The sequence below is a fragment of the Herpailurus yagouaroundi genome, unplaced genomic scaffold (assembly GCF_014898765.1).
Source record: "Herpailurus yagouaroundi ecotype Mexico unplaced genomic scaffold, PumYag 141, whole genome shotgun sequence".
In the NCBI taxonomy this organism is placed as follows: Eukaryota; Metazoa; Chordata; class Mammalia; order Carnivora; family Felidae; genus Herpailurus; species Herpailurus yagouaroundi.
Window position 1 is genome coordinate 35,232,746 of NW_024412396.1, and position 22,143 is coordinate 35,254,888.

At 41.5% G+C, this 22,143-nt stretch overlaps 1 long non-coding RNA gene across 4 annotated transcripts in view; it reads left to right on the forward strand.

Annotated features, from left to right (window-relative positions):
- LOC121031836 (uncharacterized) overlaps positions 1-22,143 on the forward strand; it is a 190,666-nt gene that overhangs the window by 154,850 nt on the left and 13,673 nt on the right. For 2 of the 4 annotated variants that reach the window (XR_005790922.1, XR_005790923.1), the window contains exon 9: positions 816-2,048. The exons of 1 other annotated variant lie outside the window; for it this stretch is intronic. This is a non-coding gene — a long non-coding RNA (uncharacterized LOC121031836). Of the gene's footprint in view, positions 1-815; positions 2,049-22,143 lie in introns of those variants that run through there. One more of the 4 variants, XR_005790925.1, reaches the window with a different exon arrangement.

Here is a 22,143-nt window from a genome sequence, read left to right on the forward strand (position 1 = left end):
TTTTTACCATACTCTTCCTGCATCCACTCTTTCATCCCCAACCCTAATTCCAGAACATTCTTGGTCATGGTGAATGTCTATTAGAATATCTCCAGTAAAGTAGTAGTTCTTAAAGCTAATATCATAGTGGGCTTGGGGTAAGATTTTCTTTAATATCAAATCATAGCCCTCTCCAAAAAGAGAACAAGTAAAGGGAATTAGAGGCCTTTATCTTTAGCCATCTTAACTAAGATATTATTTAGATTTGATTTAAAGGCTGCAAAACTTCAAATCAGATCTGTATTGATCAACACACCAGGTATGGATGGGCAGGAGTGCCATTGAGGGGCTGGAAGAAAGGTGACATGTATCTACCAGAAGGTGGCAGTGTTGCTTCTCCAAATACCTCACAGGTTAGTCTCTTGAATCTAAGGCTAGAAACAAGGTTAGGCTATTTCTGGACTTTTCCGCACTTAGTTCATGTGTATACTTTACAGAAAGGAATGTGAATTAGCTGTACTTTAAAGTTCACCATCGTAGTAATCCTCAAAATATACACAGAAGTTAAATATAATAAGAATTTTTTAAAGCACAATATGAGTCTCAGTAGACATGTATTGAACCTATGTGGAAGTTTCCTTGCTGGGAGTTCTATGTGGAAGACATAGAGAAGCCAAGGGCCTTAATTCTTAAAAACTTTGGAATATACTTGGGAAGCAGAACTGTATTCATAAAATCATCAGAATTTCTCTTTAGAATTCTGGTCCCGATCTAGATGCTCCTAGATCTTTCCTCCTCTGAGACACGACACTGGTTGCTTCCTGTCTAATCCGTAGGGTCTTTCTCCATCCTTAACCTATCATGGCCATATTTGCTTTATCATTTTCATCTGTTTGGCTTGAAATATCTCTGCACTCTTTATGTTTGGGACTGGAAGGCAAAGAAAAGAAGTTTTGGAGCAGCCCCATTCCAGTGGAAATAAAGGACATTTTGCAGCCTGTCTTCCCAGACAGCCAAAGAGCTCTGAACCCCAAGATTCTGGATGCTTCCTGACTTGAGCCTCACAATCCTCCCAAAGCCAGCGTGATATTTCCCCCCAAAACCCCAGCAGCCTGACCACCTCGCCAAAAGTTTAGTAGCCGAGAACTTAAAAAAAAAAAAAAAAAGGAAAAAAAAGGCTACTATTGCTTATGTTCCCAACATCAACCATTTTACAAACTGCATTTCAGAATATTTGCTAACATGTTCTGACAAAGAATAATAATTGATCAGAAGCTCCCCAGCTTGCGTGAAGAACAACAACAATAATAGTCATTGAGAGACTGTTCTGGGTCTTTCTCTCATGCTAAGGCTCGAGTTTGGTTGTGATGAAAAGAAAGTCGCTGTAAGAACATTACGTCTACGTTACTCAGCTCTCACTCAGGAAGCTTATTAATCTCAGTGAGTAGATCTGGCACAACTTTGCAGAACTCTAGAAGTCACGTAGCTGGAGTAGAGGGAGCGATTCTGTGTATGTTATTTCACCACATTTACAGACCATAGAAATAATGTAGCCGATCGACATGCCCTCACTGACATCTAGTGCTCCGATTTCTCTCCACCAGCTCTGATTTGAGATGGTTTGACTAGTTAAAGCTCGTTGCACAATGGCTGGTGCTGCAGAGCCGGAAATGCCAGGTCAGCAACCAAACCACTAAAGTCATAAGTGCCTGCTGCATAAATGCCCATGTTTCATCTTTAGCGGGCTTCAAAGTTAAATAGCGAAGACAGACAATGCAAAGAAAAATATGACTGCGGTAAAACACGGCAACTACACGACGGCTAAAATTAAGTCTTCATATCAATCATGCATTTTTAATGTGAACATTTATGGAAATCTCTCTTAATGTTTAGGCAGTATTTTTCTTCATTGGTTATTTATGATGCTGTGAGCTGCAAGCACAAGCTAAATGGGAAAGCCAGAGAGTGGGATTTGCTTAACAGTCGACAACCTTGTCCTTGTAAATAAAAAAGAGAAAGCCCATCATCTCTTCAAGCGCATCTTCATAAATAAACTTAAAAAGAAAAGCCGTCAGAGTCCATCACATCTTTTTTCCTTCCTAACCTGGAAGTCCCTGTTCCATAATGCCTGATTGGTTTCTTTTCTCTACTAGGGGCTCTCCACCACGCGATTTAGTTCACTGTTATTATTTGGCATGTGAATATCAGGGAAAACATTTTTTAACACAATCGAAGAGCTAATAATTGAATGCCTTCAGCCAAGTGAAAATAGCTCGGGGTGGGGGGAGGGAGGGTAGTGCTGGAGTTTAACATAAAATCAGATCTGAGGCTAGAAAAAAAGGAAGGGGCTTGAGAACCCCAGGAGTGAAAGTGGCCCCCTCGTTTGTTCGGTTCTTCAGTGTTGATGTTGACCTCTCTTTGAATGTAGTCTTTAGTTTGGAATGTGAGTGTGAGATTCCCTGGGAGAATATTAAAGGTCTGCAGTGGACATTGCCCTGGGACTGAGCTTCGGCAAACAAATTCTCCCCTGTAAAAATGAGTAACCGAGCCCACGTGCTGAGGCTCAAGGCTGGACCGTTGTTTATTTATTTGCACGTCCCCCAAATGAAGATGTATGTCCTAAACAGCCATCCAAGCTATTCTGCCACCTTTGGAGAAACTGAGACTTGATGCTGGCTCCAAGTCTTGAGAAAATGCATTAATGCCCACTTCATACTCAGAATAATCCCTGGAAATACCATAAACAGACTTAAGGTGCCTGGAGTAAACAGGAAAGCTGGAACCCACCAGAGGGAACTTGTGAGGCAGCTGACTTGTGTTTCAGGAGGTGATCCCGTGAGTCACTCGTGACCATTCCCATGTCTACAAGAGCCTTTCCAAGTTCTGTTTTTACAAAGCCAGGAGATTTTGCCCCCCAGGGGAAATAGAATACAGCAAACAAGATATAATAACTGCACTAAGGAGTTCCACCAGCCCGTTACCTGGCAGGCATGATGGCTTTCCTCTAACCAGACTGTCATGATTCCAAATCTTAAGAGCAGATCTGCTGATAAAGGTGAACTTCACTTAGCCCAAACCTGACAGACTGCGGGCCATGCTGATGTCTACCTTTTGTTGAGCTCATTTCTAAAATAGCACCTTCCCGCCTGGGCACCACCTGAGGTGATGCGTATTGCCAGAAGAGAGCAAGATAAGAGGGGGCAAAGCAAGTTAATGGAAACTACACGCACTGTCAGCCTCTCGGAAATGGCTCCAAATGGGAGCATTAGCTGGGCTGGCCCAACAGGCAGGCTGATGATCAACACAGAAGACGTTTGGATCAAGCAGATCTCCTTGCTGTGTAAACAGAGGGTAAAGACTTCAATTTCTAGAAGGATTTCCATTTCCATTTCTAGAAGTATTCTATAGATTCACACCTAGACTTGGTGCTAACCATCTGTGGGTCAACACATGTGACACCAAGAAGTGTTTTTAAAAATAAAATCGCAATTATTTCTCATTCTGAGTTGTGTTACATGAACGTGTTCACTTTGTGAAAAATTATCGAGCTCTCCACTGGAAGTTGTGTATGCTTCCCTATACTTCAAGAAAAAGTTTACTTTTTTTTTGTTTTAAGGCAGAGGATTGCTCTAGATATGGGGCCAGCAAATCATGGTCTGTGGGTCAAATTCTGCCACCTACTTTTTTTTATGACTGTGGGATACGAATGGTTTATATAATTTTAAATGGTTGAAAAAGAACAACAAGAAAACATCGTGTGGCACGTGAAAATTATAGGAATCTCATAAGCTCATAAGTAAAGTTTTATTGAAACAGCCACATCCCTTCCTATCGCATATTATTTATGGTTCCTTTTATGCTGTAACAACAGAGGTTAGATAGTTGCGAAAGAAAAGTATGAGCTGCAAAACCCAAAATACTTATATTTATATTATTTCTATATTGTAGCATATTATTTATATTACATATAAATATTTGTATTTATATCTGGTCCAGACAGCGTTTGCTGAAGAGGGTCAGCAGATTTAAGGAGACCAAGAATATGAGACAACCAAATACATGATTTTTGACTGGACCTAGATTAGAAAAAAAAAAAAATACTATAAAGGACATTTTGGAAACAATTTGGGAAATATGAGTAAATTCAGTGTATAATTGCACAGTGTTTTTATAACCATGTTAATTTCCAGTGTGATGGTGGTTATGTGGGAGAATGTCCTTGATCTTAGGAGATACTGCAACTTGCAAATGGATGGGAGAGATGTATACACAGAGCAAACAAATGTATCACAAATGTGACAAATGTTAACAATCAGTAAATCTAGGTTAGGGGTTTATCCTACTATTCTTTAAACACTTTTTTTTTTTTTTTAATGTTTATTGTTGAGAGAGAGACAGAGACAGAATGTGAGTGGGGAAAGGGCAGACAACAAGGGAGACACAGAATCTGAAGCAGGCTCCAGGCTCTGAGCCGTCAGAACAGAGCCTGACGTGGGGCTCGAACTCACAAACTGTGAGATCATGACCCGAACCCAAGCCAGACGCTCAACTGAGTGAGCCACCCAGGTGCCCCTAAACACTTCTATAGATTTAAGAGTTTTCAAAGCAGAAAGTTGGCGAAAATAAAAAAATACAAACCTAAAAACTATAATAACTTAAAAAGAAGTCACCAGGCAGGATATAAATGACCGATCGGTAGTCCACGCTGAGGGTCAACCAGTTAACACGAGTGGCTTGAGGTTTACGCATAAACCTCTTCAGCAGTTATACTTCATCTATCAGCCCATGGCTCTCATCCTTGTGGCTTTTCTGAATTCTCCTTTGTGTTTTTGCTGAGCTAATTCCAGACTGCCAGGGGTTTACCAAAGATTTACTTGTTATTCGATCTCCACATTCAATGCAAAAAGGATAGTGTTTATGCTGCCTTTCGAGAGACTAAAAAAATTACCTCCCACGTAAGTGTAGTTTCTAGTTTTTTCTGGCGGGACGTAGAAATCATCATTAACTGTCACTTTGCCTTTTAAGAATTATTTAATTCCTTGAAGATTTATTATCTCTTTAATCAGAGCAAACTCAACACACCAGTAATGATCAGTAATGTACCAGTAATTATACACCATTTTCAACCTATATTTCATCTGTGTATTTTTATGGGAGTTTCTTTTCTAAATTATGCTTTTGTCTGTGGGCAGTAATTTTGAGGTTTAGGAACCAGCTGAGGTATAGATTATCTTGAAAGGTTGCATATGGATCTGCAAGGGCTTAGAAATTCCATCCAAAAGCCCTTGCGGGCAGGGGTCATGAAGGATTTGTGGCTCTGGAATGTAATGTCACTCTCGTGACATTATGTCATTGTCACTCTTCAGGACCAGTCCCTCGGCTCCCATGTTAACTTGTAATATAAAATTTCTCACAATTAATTTTGTCTCCGTTTGTCAAGCAGAGACTAGGCAGGTTGTAGCTTCTCAAGGAAACCAAATGTGTTTCAGCATTTGTTTTATTAATGGAGTCCATGGTCTCTTCAAAGCAAAAACGTACATCAGAAATTATTCTTTACCTACTGGCTGAGATTTAAAACAACTCTCCAACTGTCACAGAAAGGAACTCGGCTTACTTCAATGTAAAATGCATGAACCGGTTTCTAAAACTAAAATTGGAAGTGCTTTCGTTGCTATGACCTTCATTCCAGGAAAGTGAGTTATAGGAGTGTCTTATATTGTTTTATGGGACTTGAAGATTAAAATGATTTTTGGTAGACATCATGTCGGCTTCCTATTTGAATCGGTCCAGAATGAAGCTGAATTGAATTATAGGGAAAAAGTGAATGACTATTACTGGCAGTGAAAGAACCAGGCATTGCCAATGACTTCTCAAGCGCATATATACACACTTTACACTCCTTTCAAATCTTTTATTGGCCATATCCACAGAGACTGAAGGGTCTATACCAGTGGCCCCTCTCAGAGCTGATGTCTGATAGCTCAAGCTGCTTTATGGCACGATCCACTGCAAAGTTTGGAAGAAGATAGTAGTAGTTAGCTCCTGGTGACCCCATTTCTCTAATTCCTGTTCAAGGGCAGCAACAGGTAACTTTATCTTCCACCTCCAAGGAGATGAAGCTCTGATGGAAATGAAATGTTTAGTGAGCCCTGTAAACGGCTTTTGCAAAGTAAAGTGCAACAGTTAAACAGATGCATGTAGTGAGAATAGTATTTTATATCTTTCCTTCTTGATAACTTATGTTTATTCTCCTTCTATCATTTATGCTGAATCTTTTTTTTTTTTTTTTTTGAGAGACAGAGTGAGACAAAGTGAGAGCGGGGGAGGGGCAGAGAGAGAGGGAGACACAGGATCGGAAGCAGGCTCCAGGCTCTGAGCTGTCAGCACAGAGCCCGACGCGGGGCTCGAACCCACAGACCGTGAGATCATGACCTGAGCCGAAGTCGGACACTCAACCGACTGAGCCACCCAGGCGCCCCTCATTTATGCTGAATCTTAAAGCTGAGGCATATTGCCCCCAGGGAAGAAAGGACACCAAAAATGCCAAGAAGAATGAAAGAATCAGACAGTAGTCTCAAAACCCTCTACTGAATTCCAAAACAGGTTTTTAAACCTCTGGCGGAGGCATGTTTGGGAGGGAAAAAAGAAAAGGTTTCTTGAGCTCTGGAAAGGAAAGAACATCAGGTGCTCAGGACATAGTATTTAGATGATAAAGCACAGTATCTGATTACGAGAGTAGTTTTCCTCAAGCACAGAGGGAAAGAGGGAACACTTCAGGGACAGAGCTGCAGAGACGGGAGGGTGGAAAGACTGAAAGGGAGTGAAGGACGTGTGTCTCTGTAGAAGGGCCCTCGAGCTGCCACCTCTGGGTCCAAATCCCCAGAGGGTGTTGACGGCAAGCCCCAGAAAGATGTGGGAAGACAAGGCTGGAGGGGACTGGTGCCCAGCACGCTGAGATGCTGGGAGGAAATGGCCTTCCAGCGAGCCCCAGGCCAACACCGAGTAGACACAGTAAGACGGGAAAGATGAAGCAGGTGCAGAGAGAAAGGAAGTGAGATGGATCCACTGCGCACAGATGCTACCGTGAGTCTCCTACACCTGCAGCACCTGAAGGAAGCCCTGTGTGATCAAGGCCTTGACCACAGTGCCGGGTTACAGAGGAGGGAGAAGGCCTCCCCCAGTACAGGCTGCAGGCTGGGCAGCCAGCGCCAGAGAAGTGATGGGAAAAGCTGAGTTTCACAAGCTCAGCAGCCAGCAGCCAGAGTTGAATCAGAAAGAGTCAGTAGGGGAGAAAGCTGAACCCAGCAGAGCAATTGCCCTGAGGCGAGCCTGTTGTGTGAATAGGCTTTGAGTTACTGTCAACACTGGATGCCAGCAGAGAAGCGATTGTAGCCCAAAGGTTTCTCTTTCAGTGCCAAGAGTAAACACAAATCCCCCCACAGCCTCTGACCCCTCCTGGGGAGATGGGAAGGAGAACTGGGAAGAGGCGAAGTGAGGAAATGTGTATGTACCTCTAAAGAGACTGACTTTAAACTGGAAATGGCGATTCCCAACCAGGGCAATTCTGCCCCTCCAGGGACATTTGAAAATGTCTGGAGAAATTTTCTGGTTGGTACAATGGGGGTGGGGACGTGACTGCTGGCATCTGTCTAGTCAGCAGAGGCCAGGGATGCTGCTCAACATGGCACAAGGCACGGGACAGGCTTCCCAACAAAGAGTTCTCCTGCCCAAAATGCGAATAGTGTTGAGGTTGAGAAACCCCAAGTCAAAGCGATTGAGTTACCACCATCAGCAGAAATAAAAATATGAGAAATGTTGTTATATTTTTGCACACCCAAGTTCCTATAACTAAACACACGCCCAGTATAATACAGACATGGAGATTAGAGGAAAATGGGGAGCGGAACTTCAAATGGTGAAGTGTAGTTCTGAGAACTGTCAGCATTTAAAGGTTAGGCGGGAAACCAGTAAGGAAGACTTGGGAGAGAGAGTACAGAAGGAACAAAGAGAGCGTACAGCCTCATCAAGGCCAAGGGAAAAGAATGGCTCCGGGACGGAATGGCCAAATGTGTAAAACACTCTGAGAAGTCAAGCTATTTAGTAAAAAGTATATTGGTTGAATTCCAACTCCTGACTCTGAGGGCAGGTGGAAAAGGATGAAATCCAGGGAACAAGGGAAAGGATTAGCCCTGGATAGAAGTTCCTCCTTCACTCAAAAGGGGGAAGAGAAGGGTGCAGGTACAAGTAAGTTTTTTTTTTAGTTTATTTATTTATTTTGAGAGAGAGAGAGAGAGAGAGAGAGAAAACGTGTGGGAGCACGCGTGAGCATGAGTGGGGGAGGGGCAAAGAGAGAGGGAGACAGAATCCCAAGCAGGCTCCATGCTGTCAGTGCAGAACCTGACTCGGGGCCCAAACTCACAAACTGTGAGATCATGACCTGAGCTGAAATCAAGTGAGATGGACACTTAACCGACCGAGCCACCCAGGCGCCCCTATACAACAAAGGTTGGAAATTTCTTTGTGAATAGATTGTGCACTTCGCATATCAGAGGCACAATCAATCATCTACTGAAACTGCAAGGGGACGTGGAAAAGAGAAGACCACGGTTGTGGGCGATTTGAACCAGCACTTATGGAGAGTTGGTGAGTCACTCAAGTAAAAAAACGTGGTAGGGTGCATGAGCTGCGTTGAGTGCCCACTTGAGGCTGGTGATCATGAAACCGTAGTGATAACACTCAGTGTATTATGTGATAATTTCCTAGCTCTTCTTAACTGCCTGGTGCAATCACAGAGGAGAGACAGAGCTAGATGTGCCAGCATTGGGTTTTGGTAGGAGCAGTCGTTCTTAACCAGGGTTTGTGTCATTACAAGTTTTTGGACGCCCTCACACACGTGAGTAGACTACCTCCTGGGCTCCATAAACCTGATGGTTACTCTGGACATTTCTGTTTAGAGGAAGTTCTCCAGTGATGTGCAACTTCCAGTTAAGAACCACTCATCCATCTGGGTGCAAACAAAGACAGACTGGCAAGGGAGTTCACAGGGAGGATTAGAATGATGCGCAGTAAAATCTAAACTAGGTTGGGAAGAGAAGTAGAGACAAAGAGTTTCACAGAGAGGGATAATAGATCATTAAAGATGGAATAGAGATCTATGAAGATAGGAAGTCTTCATAAAGTCAAATACTGTGTCCCATAGAGAGAGAGTTGTGATAGCAAGTTTTAGATTAAGCAGATTTAGAGTTTGTTTTCATTCTCACAATAAATTTTAATCAAGGAGAAAAAAATAACCTGCAATTTCCCATAAAGCTGTATTTTCTTATAAAATCCCAGGAATGCTTGTCATTTCTTTGATACTAATTAAACACTGAAGTTTCCAAAGACCAGTTTTGTCATATGATGCTGCCCGCAGGGGCTACAAGCATTTCCCCTACTAGTCACACACATCTTCCCATGGTGGATGAAAGACAAAGAGACAAACACACCATAAGCACTGAAAAAGGAAACCCATGATGAAAAGGGCCGTCCCCACACTGACAACTGGAGCTGTGTGGCCCTTCAATCATCCCACATAAGCCACAGTGTCTTGTTGTCCAAGCCGTGAAAGAGTAACACTAAGGGAGAGGAAACTATGTGACTTTCTTATACAATTTGTCCTTCACTATTTCCCTATAAATTCACTTGCATAATCCTTGTAGAGTAAATAAAATGATTATTAAAAAGAACATTATTTAAGGATGGAGGCAGAAAGATTTGAATATCCAGGGCCCTAGGAAATGAATTTAGGAGAATTTTTATCTGTGGTCAGTAAATTATTTGGACAGATCATCTCTTTAAGACCAATGAATCTTTAAAGTTGTCTGGTTCTAATTCAAGAATATTGGCGATGATCACTGACATTCTTATCCCTTCACAATCCTTCAGCCCAACTCTGCCAATGAGGGATTGTGAGGTAGGTGCAATGTGTAACTCGGCTCCAGTAGGGAGAGAACAGAGCTCTGTACCAGCCTGCATGGCTGAGCAAAGTCCATGAAGAGCAGAGAACACCCTCTGAAAATTGGCCTACTGGCCAGGTCCTGCTTTGACTTTGCTTGACTTCCCTTATTGGATTCTCCAACACTAAAGGGGTGGTTCCTTCTTGTGCCATTCTTTCAAGGACAAGTTGCTATACTAAAATTTAGTGGCGCCTCAGAGTTTGGGGTTTTGTTTTTTGTATTCCCAGGATTGGGTCCAAATTCACTGGAGTGGTAGAAATACTGCTGGAGGGCAGAGGGCTGGATCAGATGATCTCTGAAGACCCCTTCTAGTTCTGCTGTTTTGTGATTCTAATTTAAGTTCATTGAAAGGTTATGCCAGAACTGTGGATGCCTCACAATATCTTATAAATAAAAATTAGAAAAGAGGTGTCACTGGTCTTCACTGAGAAATCTCTCTCCAAAAATGGGGAAAAAAAGGAATCACTGAAGATATACACGTGGAGACACCAATTTCTAGACAGTAAAGAAGAGGCCAAAGTAATGCATGGCTGCAATATGCAGAGTGGCACCCAGAGATTTGAGAATTATGTTCAGGTGATGATCTATGGCTCTGGAGAGTCCAGGCCTGGGATGCCAGAATGATTTATGACTGCAGAGCTGTGTATAAGAAATTTATCTGGAAGTGGAGTAAAGAATGATGAGCTAGTATCTCAAGTGTAACCCTCTGAGAAATAGCTCAGTCCTTTTAAAGGTTATAACCAAATATATGAGCACTTCTAATCTTGATCAACCTTCTGGAAGTGAAAACATATTGAATGCAACCAGAATTATTGCAGATTTCAATTAATTTCATTCGTTAGGAAATCATCTTTTATTTCTGGAACTCATTTAGTTAGGTAGTGCCTAAACCAAAGCAAAGTACAGATGCCTAGAGATGCCAAAGCCTAGAGATATTGCCCGGGGTCACTTAGATAATAAAAAACTCCTGAGTCAAACTATGCCAGACTCCTGAATCTGGACTCTTACCCATTATGCAATATTAATGTTTTACTAAAGAATTCCATTCAGTCAAATGCTTCTATTGATCAGAGAATCAATGGAAGTTTTAGAATATAATCAGCTTTGTTTTTTAGAAAGCTCACCCTTGGAGTGGAGTGGGAGATGACCTATGTGGGGAAGAGACTGGTGGCGGGGAAACAGTTTAATGTGCTATTGCAGTAGTCCAAGCAAGACAGGAGAAGACCTCCGCTTACATAGTAGCAATGGAGATGGAGACAAGGAATCAAACTTAAATTTTGGTTTTATGATAGAATTAGTAGCAGTGTATGCAAAGCAGGATAATGAGAGTTGAGGGAGAAGGAGTTATCGAGGATGACTCTGTCCTCTAGCTTGGAGCTTGAGTGATGACATTAATGGAAGTGGGGAAATAGGGAGACAAAAAGGCCAAGAACAAGTTGATGAGGAGACAGCAGGATAATGAATCCAGTTTGGGCGCCTGAGGTTATTCAACTAGGTAAGCAGAGCTGAAGACCATCATAGGTAGGAGTCACGACCATATGCATAGAGGTCGAAGTCAAGGGAACGGGTGAAACCACCCAGAGACAGTGTAGAGAGAGGAGAAAAAGTTCACAAACTGGAACCCATGAAACACCAGTATTTACAGTATGGGCAAAAAAAAGAGGAACCAGCAGAGGACATCAGAAGCAGAGCACTGAGTGGTAGGAGAACTGTAGAAAGGGTTCCAAGAAGGAAATGACGCAAGGAAGCCAAGCAGAAGAGTTCCAAATATAAATCTTTGGACTTATGGGGCACCTGGCTGGCTCAGTCAGCAGAGTCTGAGACTCTTATCTTGAGGTTGTGAGTTTGAGCCCCATGTTGGGCATAGAGATTATTTAAAAATAAAATCTTTATGGGTGCTTGGATGGCTCAGTTGGTTGAGCGTCCGACTCTTGATCTCAGCTCAGGTCTCAATCGCAGGATGGTGAGTCCAAACCCCACATGGTGCTCCGTGCTGGGCGTGGAGCCAACTTCAAAAAAATAATAAAATAAAAAATTTTAAACTAAATAAATAAATCTTTGGCTTTAGCCCTTAAAAAGCTATTTAGCACCACACAAATCGAGCAGTGGAAGTCAATGTCATCAAAGCCTGTGTGGAATTAAGAATAAACTACTTTCCTGATAGAAGAAGGTTTGGGGAGTCTTACTCTGGCTTTAAAAAAGTATAAGCCAGACATTTGGTATTCCTATAAATTGGAAAGCATGTGTTTAACTAGATTCAGAACACCAGCATCACTTGACCTAATTTTCTATTTAAATTCCAAGTCATAAAAAGAGTGTTTCAAGATAGTGAATGCTTAACATCCCATAGTGACTTTTATGTAAGGAACAGGAGCATGTTGTATAAAGGATAGATGCCCACAGACTTTACTGAATTCAGTACTCACATTTATTTCAAGACTAGTATTATTCAAGACTAGACCTGAATAGACAGAGCACATATTTTCATTTGCCTAAATGGCTAAAACAAAACTATCATGAGCCCAGCAACAGCGTCAATGATCCACTGAGCCCACCAGTTTTGAAATCAATGCTATTTGTGATACATTTTTAATTTGTGGACTCTCATCTCAATTTCTGTACCTTAAGGAAAACCTTTTAATTTTTATATTGTACTATTTGAATTGAGAGAATTCAAAGTAACCACCCTGTCTATATTAAATGTTACCTTATATATTAAATACCTGGATAGGCTTTTTAGAACTTAACATTTGACAAATTCATTGGAGAATACACTTTTACTTTACCATATTACTTTGTAAGCAAGTTCTATGCAAGTTGTATTATTTTCATTCAAGTGTTAAAGTAATTTAATAACATCTTACTATTTGATACACTTCTTTAAGAAGCTGAGAGAACTTATAAAGTGTTTGTGTCACTTTGAACTAATCTCCATTTGGAATGGGCTGCCTACCCCAACCTAGTGTTTTATGTGAAGGACATAAATTATTCTGTTTTACGGTTGAGACACTGGGTCTCTGAGAAAGTGAAAAAAAAAGAAAAAAAGAAAAACTTGAATTATGGGCAAGTCAACGATTAAATCAAACAAAGAATGGACAGATTTCTGTGCTTCCCGGCCTGTTCTTTCCTTCTTTGTTACACGGTAAGTAGGCTGCCTTTAGACCCAGAACCTGCTCTACCAATGTGATGGAATTAATTGCATTATTTGGATTTAAAAAAAAAGAAAAAAAACTCCTTGTCATTTTCATGTGTGTAACTGGTAAGATAACAATCTTACAGTATCTTGAACTACCAGTATCTGTTACCTTGATATAAAAAAATGCCAATGATTAATATGTAACAGGTCAACACTAACATGTTAACAAAGTTAACGTTGACGTCGCCTGGGAAAGAATGGCTCCATGAAGTTCTTGGAGCTGTAAGTATCCCATCGTCACAGAAAATGGGAGGGGGCCCTTTGAAGTTGGAAAGTCATTTAGTCTGGAGGCCTCAGAGGAGAACACTTCAACAACAGCAGCTGAGACAAAAGGAAAATCAACAACAACAACTTTTCATTCAGGATCTAATTCTGCAAAGACTGAGTCCTGACTGATTAGAGGGCATGTGACAGCCGAACAAGCTTGAATAATGAAACAGAGTGTGTTTTAGGTTTGGAACTACGGAACTGGAGCCTCGAACTTTCTTTAAGGTCTTGCCAATGACTTGCAGCCTGACTTTACCTTAATTATTTATGCCCCTTCTTTCCCTCCAGTGTTTAGTCTCTTTGTCTATAAGAACAGGGGAGGGGGATCATTTGCAGCATGTTTTGTATGACACACACTGGAGTAACAAACTATGATAAAAAAAATTCTGCTCAGTCCTGGCTGGAGACTGGTAGATATGCTAAACCACCCAGAGCTGACTTAGAGCATGGGTGAATTCCTAAGAAGCCATTATTTTCTTTCCTTCATTTACATTTCAATTTGAAAAATATTGGTAAGTACAGAAAAACAAAAAAGAATTGAAATTCACATGAATCCAGAAATCATCACTGTTGACGTTGGGTGTATTTCAGTTGTGTGTGTGTGTGTGTGTGTGTGTGCTTATCGCACACTCTTAAGACACACACCATTAAAGATGTTTTTAGTAAATGACAACCATACTACATATAGTGCTTTGTAACCTGTAATGTTCACTGAATAGATAATATCTACATTTTAAAAAATAACTTTTAAAGATTTTTCATGGGTCCCATTTTATTCTATCAAATGCACCTAACATTATTTATTTAGTCAATCCCGTATTTTGAGATATTTAGTTATTTTCAACTTTTTGTCATCAAAAAACATGCTGTATTAAATATCTTTGAACGTGAATCCATGTAGCCAAGTTGATTATATGATTAAGATAAATTGTGGGTATTGAAATCACTGACTAAGAGGATATTAACATTCTGGGCTCATATATATATATATATATATATATATATATATATAAAATATATATATAAAATATATATATTGATATATATTGATATATTAAATATTAAATATATTTATATATATCTTAAATATTAAATATTATAAGATATATATATCTTATAAGATATATATCTTATATATTAAATATATTTATATCTTGATATATATATCTTGATATATATATATTATATATATATTTCCTAATGGCTTTCCAGGAAGGTTATACCAAATTGTGCTTACTTCAGTATTGTATGGAAGTGTACATTTCCCCGAATTTTCTTTTTGCTTTAATATTTAATAGCTTTTAAAAAGAGTATTTTGCTTGTTTCAGTTTCTTTGATTATTAATGAGCAGTCTTATTGAAGTAGGATAAATATCTGTGCATTTTTAACTGAATCCCTTATTTTTCAAATTAGAAGGCACAATCTACCATCTCATCACAAGAATGGCTGGCAGAGCAAATTTCTAGCTTACAGTTAAGAAGGTCTTAAGGGCTGAAATCCCCAGAGGATACTCAGATATCTGCCAGCGATCTAGAACAGGAAAAATTGTGCAAATATATGGTGCCCTTGTTCTCCTTCCTGTCCCTCCGCCTTAACTGGCAGACGTCATTAAATGATCTGGCACCATTTTCTCAAAGAGCATAGATATACTCTCAGCAGTCTCCTCAACACCAGCTACTGTCATTCTGAGCTATTATCCCTCTTAGCTGGTACTTGAAATGAAACCAGTCTGACCTAGAGTTTAGCCTTCAGTTCTGTGGGAAAACATAAAGGCAGGAAACCTACAATGTTACCTGGCTGCAGCCTCTCCCTCTGTCCCAGTCTCCTTCCAAATATGTCAGCTACACACGAATGTTCCTGTTGTATATACACCATTAATGTACACACTGCACCTGTGGGAGTTCTTGCCCCTTTCCATGTCCTCCTTAGTTTCTAGAACAGTACTCTATGAAGATACTCGATAAATAGCTGTTGGCTATCTGACGATATGATTGTCAGGATTCTTGCTAGATTTCTTCCTGCTCAGTATAAATTCCTCCTCCAAAGTTTGCCTTCACTGTCCGACATCCAGTTATGTTTATTCTCCCTTACTATTCCTTTCATTTTAATGTCCATTTTTATTTACTTTTTTTTTATTTTTTTTTTCAACGTTTATTTATTTTTGAGACAGAGAGAGACAGAGCATGAACGGGGGAGGGGCAGAGAGAGAGGGAGACACAGAATCGGAAACAGGCTCCAGGCTCTGAGCCATCAGCCCAGAGCCTGACGCGGGGCTTGAACTCACGGACCGCGAGATCGTGACCTGGCTGAAGTCGGATGCTTAACCGACTGTGCCACCCAGGCGCCCCTTTATTTACTTTTTAAAGCGTATTTATTTATTTTGAGAGGGAGAGTGCGCACAAGCGGGGAAGGGGCAGAGAGAGAGGGAGAGAGAATCCCAAGCAGGCTCCACACGGCCAGCATGGACCCCAACACAGGCCTCGGATCCACAAACTGCGAGACCTGACCTGAGTTGAAACCAAGAGTCAGGCGCTGTACCCACTGAGCCACCCAGGTGCCCCTAATGTCCCTTTTTAATGCAACTGTTACCATTCCCTACTAAAGAGACACCATTTCATGGGATCCCGAATAGCCATGTCCCAGAAGAGGATAAGCCCAGAAGAGGATGACTGCTGTGTGGCATCTTTAGAGATCAATAAAATCATTTTTATGTAGACCAGCCATCTTGGAGAAGTGGTGCCCTTTCATTTTGCTGCAGAAGAAAGAAGCAGCTGGTGAAGAGTCAATAACGTGAGCTGCACGTTCGATGAGAAGCAGGACCGAGCCGGAGGAATTGATGCTGAATGACTAGTCAGCCTTTCTCAGAAAGGAGCTTAGCCTGGTCCCCAGTTTCTGCATCTCCCCTCTTCCAACAGCTTGGGCCACCCACAACCAATCCTGACCTTAGGCGGGAAGGCTGTTAAGATGTTCTAGTCCCATTTGAGATTCTGCGCATCTGGCTCTGACCTGGGCGCAAGAGTTGACCATGGGACTTCCCATACATTCAATCAGTCATTCAGTTCTTCAACATTTTTGAGTATCTATGATGTTCCAGGCACACAGTGAGCAAGATAGGCATGATTCCTGCCAAAGACAATATAAGGAATAGTTTTGGGGAGCTTTCGATACCCCACAATCTCCATTAGCCTTCCTCACCCCAAATCCCCACCCCAAATAAATTTCTAGCCCGTCTTATAACCAGATTTTCTACTCAAGTCCACTCTTATGGAAATTCTGGAGCTACTATTTGTCTGATCCCTGCCTTCAAAGAACTTAACATTTTGTGGGTCAAACACCAACAAGTAAGGCGTCAGTGACAACCCAGTACAACAGGTGCTCTGATGGGGGCACTAGCTATGCTGTGGATACTCAGAAAGGACACTGAACCAAGGTTCATGGAAATGACATTCATGATAAGACATAAAGCGCAATATGACTTAGGTAGCAAGAGAGGTAGGGGAAGGAGTCCTCATGAGAGGATTCGGTATCTACAAAGGCTAGAAGGAAATAGGATTTAGTCTGAGAACTCTGAGTTTGGGAAGGTAGAACGTGAGTAGGTGAAGGGTAAGAGAAACAAGGTAAATCACAAGATATGAGGTTGGGGAAATGGGCAGGGCTAGATGGAACAGGGCTATAGGTTGTGGGGTTTGGATTCTATCCTAAAAGAAATGGGAAGCCATCCTGTTTTGGGGGGGTTTTTTTTAGTGTTCATTTATTTATTTATTTTGAGAGCGAGAGCACGCATGAAGGAGAGGCAGAGAGAGAGAGATAGAATCCCAAGCAGGCTCTTCACTGTCATCGCAGAGCCTGACAAGGGGCTCAAACTCACAACCGTAAGATTACGGCCTGAGCTGAAATCAGTAGTCGGACGCTAAACCAACGGAGCCACCCAGGGACCCCGGGAAGCCAATGTGTTTTAAGCAAGCAAACGAACTGATCGGTTTGTGTTTAGAAAGAGTCCTCTAGCCACAGGGTGGAGAATGAAGGAGAAAAAAACAAAGCTGTAGAGGAGGGTTTCGCCCAGGCTGCAGATGATCATGTGGCTTGGGCCAGGGCAGTGGCAATAGAGATGGGAAGAAGTATGAGGCTTGTGTTAGTTTTCCAGGGGCTATCACAGAGTACCATACACTGGCTGGCTTAAAACAACGGAAATGTATTACCTCACAGTTATGGGGGCTAGCAGTTTGAAACCAAGGTGTTGGCAGGGCCATGCTTGCCCTAACGCCTCAAGCAGAGAACCTTCCTTGACTCTTACAGCTTCTGGCATTTGCCAACAATTCCTAGCCCGTAGATCCACTGCCCCAGTAACATAGCCACGCTTCCCCTGTCTCCATATCATCTTCCCTCCGTATGCGTCTGTCTCTGTGTCCAAATTTCCCCTTTATAAAAACACCAGTTGCATTGGATTAAAGCCCACCCCAATGACCTCATTTAACTTGACTACATCTATAAAGACTTTGTTTCCAAAAAAGGTCACACTCCAAAGTAGTGGGAATTAAGACTTCAACATATCTTTTCTAAGGGATAGAGTTTAACCCATAACAGGGATTCTTTTTTTACTCTAAGTCCCATGCTCCACCTGATGCCCAGGGTCAGACAGGTGCCTGGTTCCCTGGGCTTTGTCCACTGTCCTCCAGAACAGCAGTGGCTTGTTCTTAATAGTCCTCATTCCAAAGGCCAGAGACTTGTCTCAGCCAGGGAAACGGGGTCTTTGGGACTTTCCTCCTGCTATTGCTTGCCAGTTCAGCTCTCAGAATATTCTCTGTATCTGAATTCTTCAGCCGAGGCTCTGTCCATCTTCCACAACATCCCATTCCCAGGAGGCAACATTCCTGTTGCCAATTGCCATCCCTGACTATCATCTGTTACCTATTTTGCAATCCACTAGATTAGTGTTTCTCAGAGTGTGGTCCACAGACTACCTGCAGCAGAATCACTCAGGAGTACTGTTAAAAATGTCATTTATTTTGACCCACCCAACCCCATTGAATCAGAACCTCTAGGTGTGGGGTCCACGACTCCATGTTTCTGACTAGCTATCCTTGTGGTTTTTGTTTTTTTTTTTTCAACGTTTATTTATTTTTGGGACAGAGAGAGACAGAGCATGAATGGGGGAGGGGCAGAGAGAGAGGGAGACACAGAATCGGAAACAGGCTCCAGGCTCTGAGCCATCAGCCCAGAGCCTGACGCGGGGCTCGAACTCACGGACCGCGAGATCGTGACCTGGCTGAAGTCGGACGCTTAACCGACTGCGCCACCCAGGCGCCCTGCTATCCTTGTGGTTTTTATGAACACTCAAGTTTCAGGATCACTACTCCCATAGGCTCTACCTCTCAGAGATGGCACTATATCTGAACGCAGATGTTCTTTCCAGTCAGACCCATACTGTCATGGTTAAATCAACCCTTCCGAGCCTCCAGTTTAAGTCTCACACAGAGAGGAAAGAACAGTACTGAAATAAACCATCCCTCTGGAAGAAAAGACCCAAGTATTGGGATTTCACTGGGCCTTTTGGTAACGATGTAGAATTCCATACAACTCATGAAAATGAGAATAAAACTATTTATTGAAGGACGCTTTAAGAATATCCCCCGAAATTAAAAACCTGAAACAGTATCCCCAATAGAATCACCTACAGATTAAACATGGTATAGGGGCACCTGGGTGGCTCGGTTGAGCGTCCACCTTTGGCTCAGGTCATGATCTCACAGTTGTGACTTTGAGCCCTGCATTGGGCTTATTGCTGTCAGCACGGAGCCTGCTTTGGATCCTCTGGCTCTTCCTGGCTTGCATGCTCTCTCTCTCTCTCCAAAATGCATAAACAGACAAAACATTAAACATGGTATATGTATTTATATGTATAAAATGTATATACGTATATATTTTCTGTATATGTATAAAACTAATAGCAGAGATAGATAATCCAGAGCCCTGACTGCTTCTCTCGAGCTCACTCATTCCCCACCCTACTCAAAAAAAAAACAAAAAAAAAAACATGTCATAGCCTGAAACTTTTCTATCACCTGATATTTAGTTTCAAGGAGCAAGTCTGCCTTATTCTTGCTGTTTTTTAAATTTTAGGCTTCTGGAATTTGGCTGCAATATAAGGGAGTTATAGGATAGATGTCAGTATGCAAAAAATACTAATTTTTAGAGTTTGGTTCACAAATGATTTCTTACGATTTTCCTTGAGGGATAAAGGTTCAACTCTGTTTAAGCACCAGAAGAGAGCAGGCATGGGGCCCAGTGCAGAAACAGCAATCCTGCGGGTACTGAGTAAATATTTGATGATGCTGACCCTATTCTTGCCCAAGGCTAAGAGACTGTCACCAACAGAGGGATAGATGATCATCCCTCAAGCGGTTTGGTCTTCTTTGTACATAAAACTCGTATCAGACTTTTACTTATTAATGACATTTTGTGTTGTAATGATGGTGGGATTTTCTAAGCACAGATGCCTACCAGTTATCTCCGTCTATAGAATAGAGTTGAGAAACTCCAAAACAATGCGTGGGTCAACAGGATGACCGATCTCACCTTTAAAGTAAAGGAAGAACTAAAGTAGTTCTTTAAATAGGTCGAGTCTAAATAAACTGACTTGAACTTCAGTGATACTTCCTGGATATTTCAGCCAAGTTGAGATGTTATTCGCTTCATTTGCTCATTTTATAAAGACGAACCCACCACAATTACACTAACTTTAAAGGAAAGGATGTTTCCATTTATTTTTTTTTAATTCAACAAACTTGCATTTCTAATATCAACAACCAGCGTGTATGTAACCAACATCTGATATGTCTTATTAATCTGTTTTTAACCCTGCTTTCATAATCCAAAAGGTGAACTGATTTTTTTTTCTGTGTTTTCACATGTATGTTCTTTAAATAGTTGATGCTAGGGTGAAGGAGTTTTATAGTAACAGGCAAACCAGAGATTGTTGAACCTCTGACTCCACCAGAGACCTGGCAAATTTTACTGGAGTAAGAGGGAGCTTGTCTTTGCTGCGTTCTTGTCTCCTTTTTGACCTGGGACCTGCCATCTTCACAGCACTCTCTTCTGAGTCTCCCCAAGCTGTCTTCTGTTGTGCACAGCCTCTTTTAAAATATCAGGTAGGTTTTACTCTCCATCACTCTCCCCAAGTGCCCTGTAAAGTGAAAAATATAAAATGCCAGGGCACCTGGGTGGCTCAGTTGGTTAAGTGTCCGACTCTTGATTTTGGCTCAGGTCATGATCTCACAGTTTGTGAGTTCAAGCTCTACTTGTGATTTTCTCTCTCCTTCTCTCTGCCCCATCCTGCTCTCTCATGCTCGCTCTCTAAAACAAATAAATAAAAACTTTAAAATATTACATTCTCATTTTCCCCCTTCTATTTCAAAGTATTTTCCTTAGTTAGGAATTAAGAAAACTTAGCTGATTAATTAAAGTGGCTCATATTGGGTCACCTGGGTGGCTCAGTCTGTTAAGCATCTGACTCTTGGTTTCGGTTCAGGTCATGACCTGAGTGGTTCATGAGTTCGAGCCCCACATCAGGCTCTGCACTGATAGTGTGGAGCCTGCTTGGGATTCTCTCCCTCCCTCTCTCTGCTCCTCCCACATGCACATGTTCTCTCTCTCTCTCTCTCTCTCTCTCTCTCAAAATAAAGAAACTTTAAAAAATTTTTAAAAATAAAGTGGCTCATATTAATGTTCTATTATAAAACAAGAATATGTTAGATTGAATGTGGAAAGAAAGACAATGAAATGGAATTCTCAGGAGCCCTCAGCATGGCTGGCTTCTTCATGGCCTTCCTTCTCCATGACAGAGAAACAGGGGGAACAATTGGGCACCCCATCTTTGAAAGGATCCCTCCTCATCTTCCTATAATAGTGCATCCATTCCAATTCACTCTTCCCTGGTTAGGCTCAGCCTTTCACATATAAATATGACTATGCTTTGATGATCTTATATGGAAAGCTCAGAGAGAGTTACTTTTTCACCCACTACCATAAAGCGTTCCTTCCGAAACCCAGAAAGAAGGTACGAAGAAAACTTTGGTTTTCCTTCATTTTGTCTTCTCTTGACACAGAGTCATTTTTCTGGTTTTAAGTACTGTTAGGCAATTTGGAAATTTCAAACTATGTAAATAAACACTCTCTTCTCTAAGTTTCAGTTATACATAAATTAAACTACTTCCTTAAAAGACTTTTTGGAAAGCAGTGGCCAGCTTGGAAACGTGTGTCAGTTTTTCATTGAACTCAATTCAGAAACAGCTCTGTAGCATGTTGTTAGCACTCATTTTTAAGGAGCAGCTCTAAAAGAATTCACTGGGACAAACATTAGGTTGAGTTTTAAAAGGCAAGGTAGGGGGGGCTTTTAGTAGTTGCAGATTTTATAAGTTTAAAAATTGTGGGGGCACCTGGGTGGCTCAGTCGGTTAAGCGTCCGACTTCGGCTCAGGTCATGATCTCACGGTCTGTGAGTTTGAGCCCCACGTCAGGCTCTGTACTGACAGCTCAGAGCCTGGAGCCTGCTTCCGATTCTGTGTCTCCCTCTCTCTCTGACCCTCCCCTGCTCATGCCCTGTCTCTCTCAGTCTCAAAAAAAATTAAATAAACATTAAAAAAAAATTTTTTTTTTTTAAATTGTGAACTAGTGTCCTTTACACTCCTTGTTTCTTTTCTAATGAGGC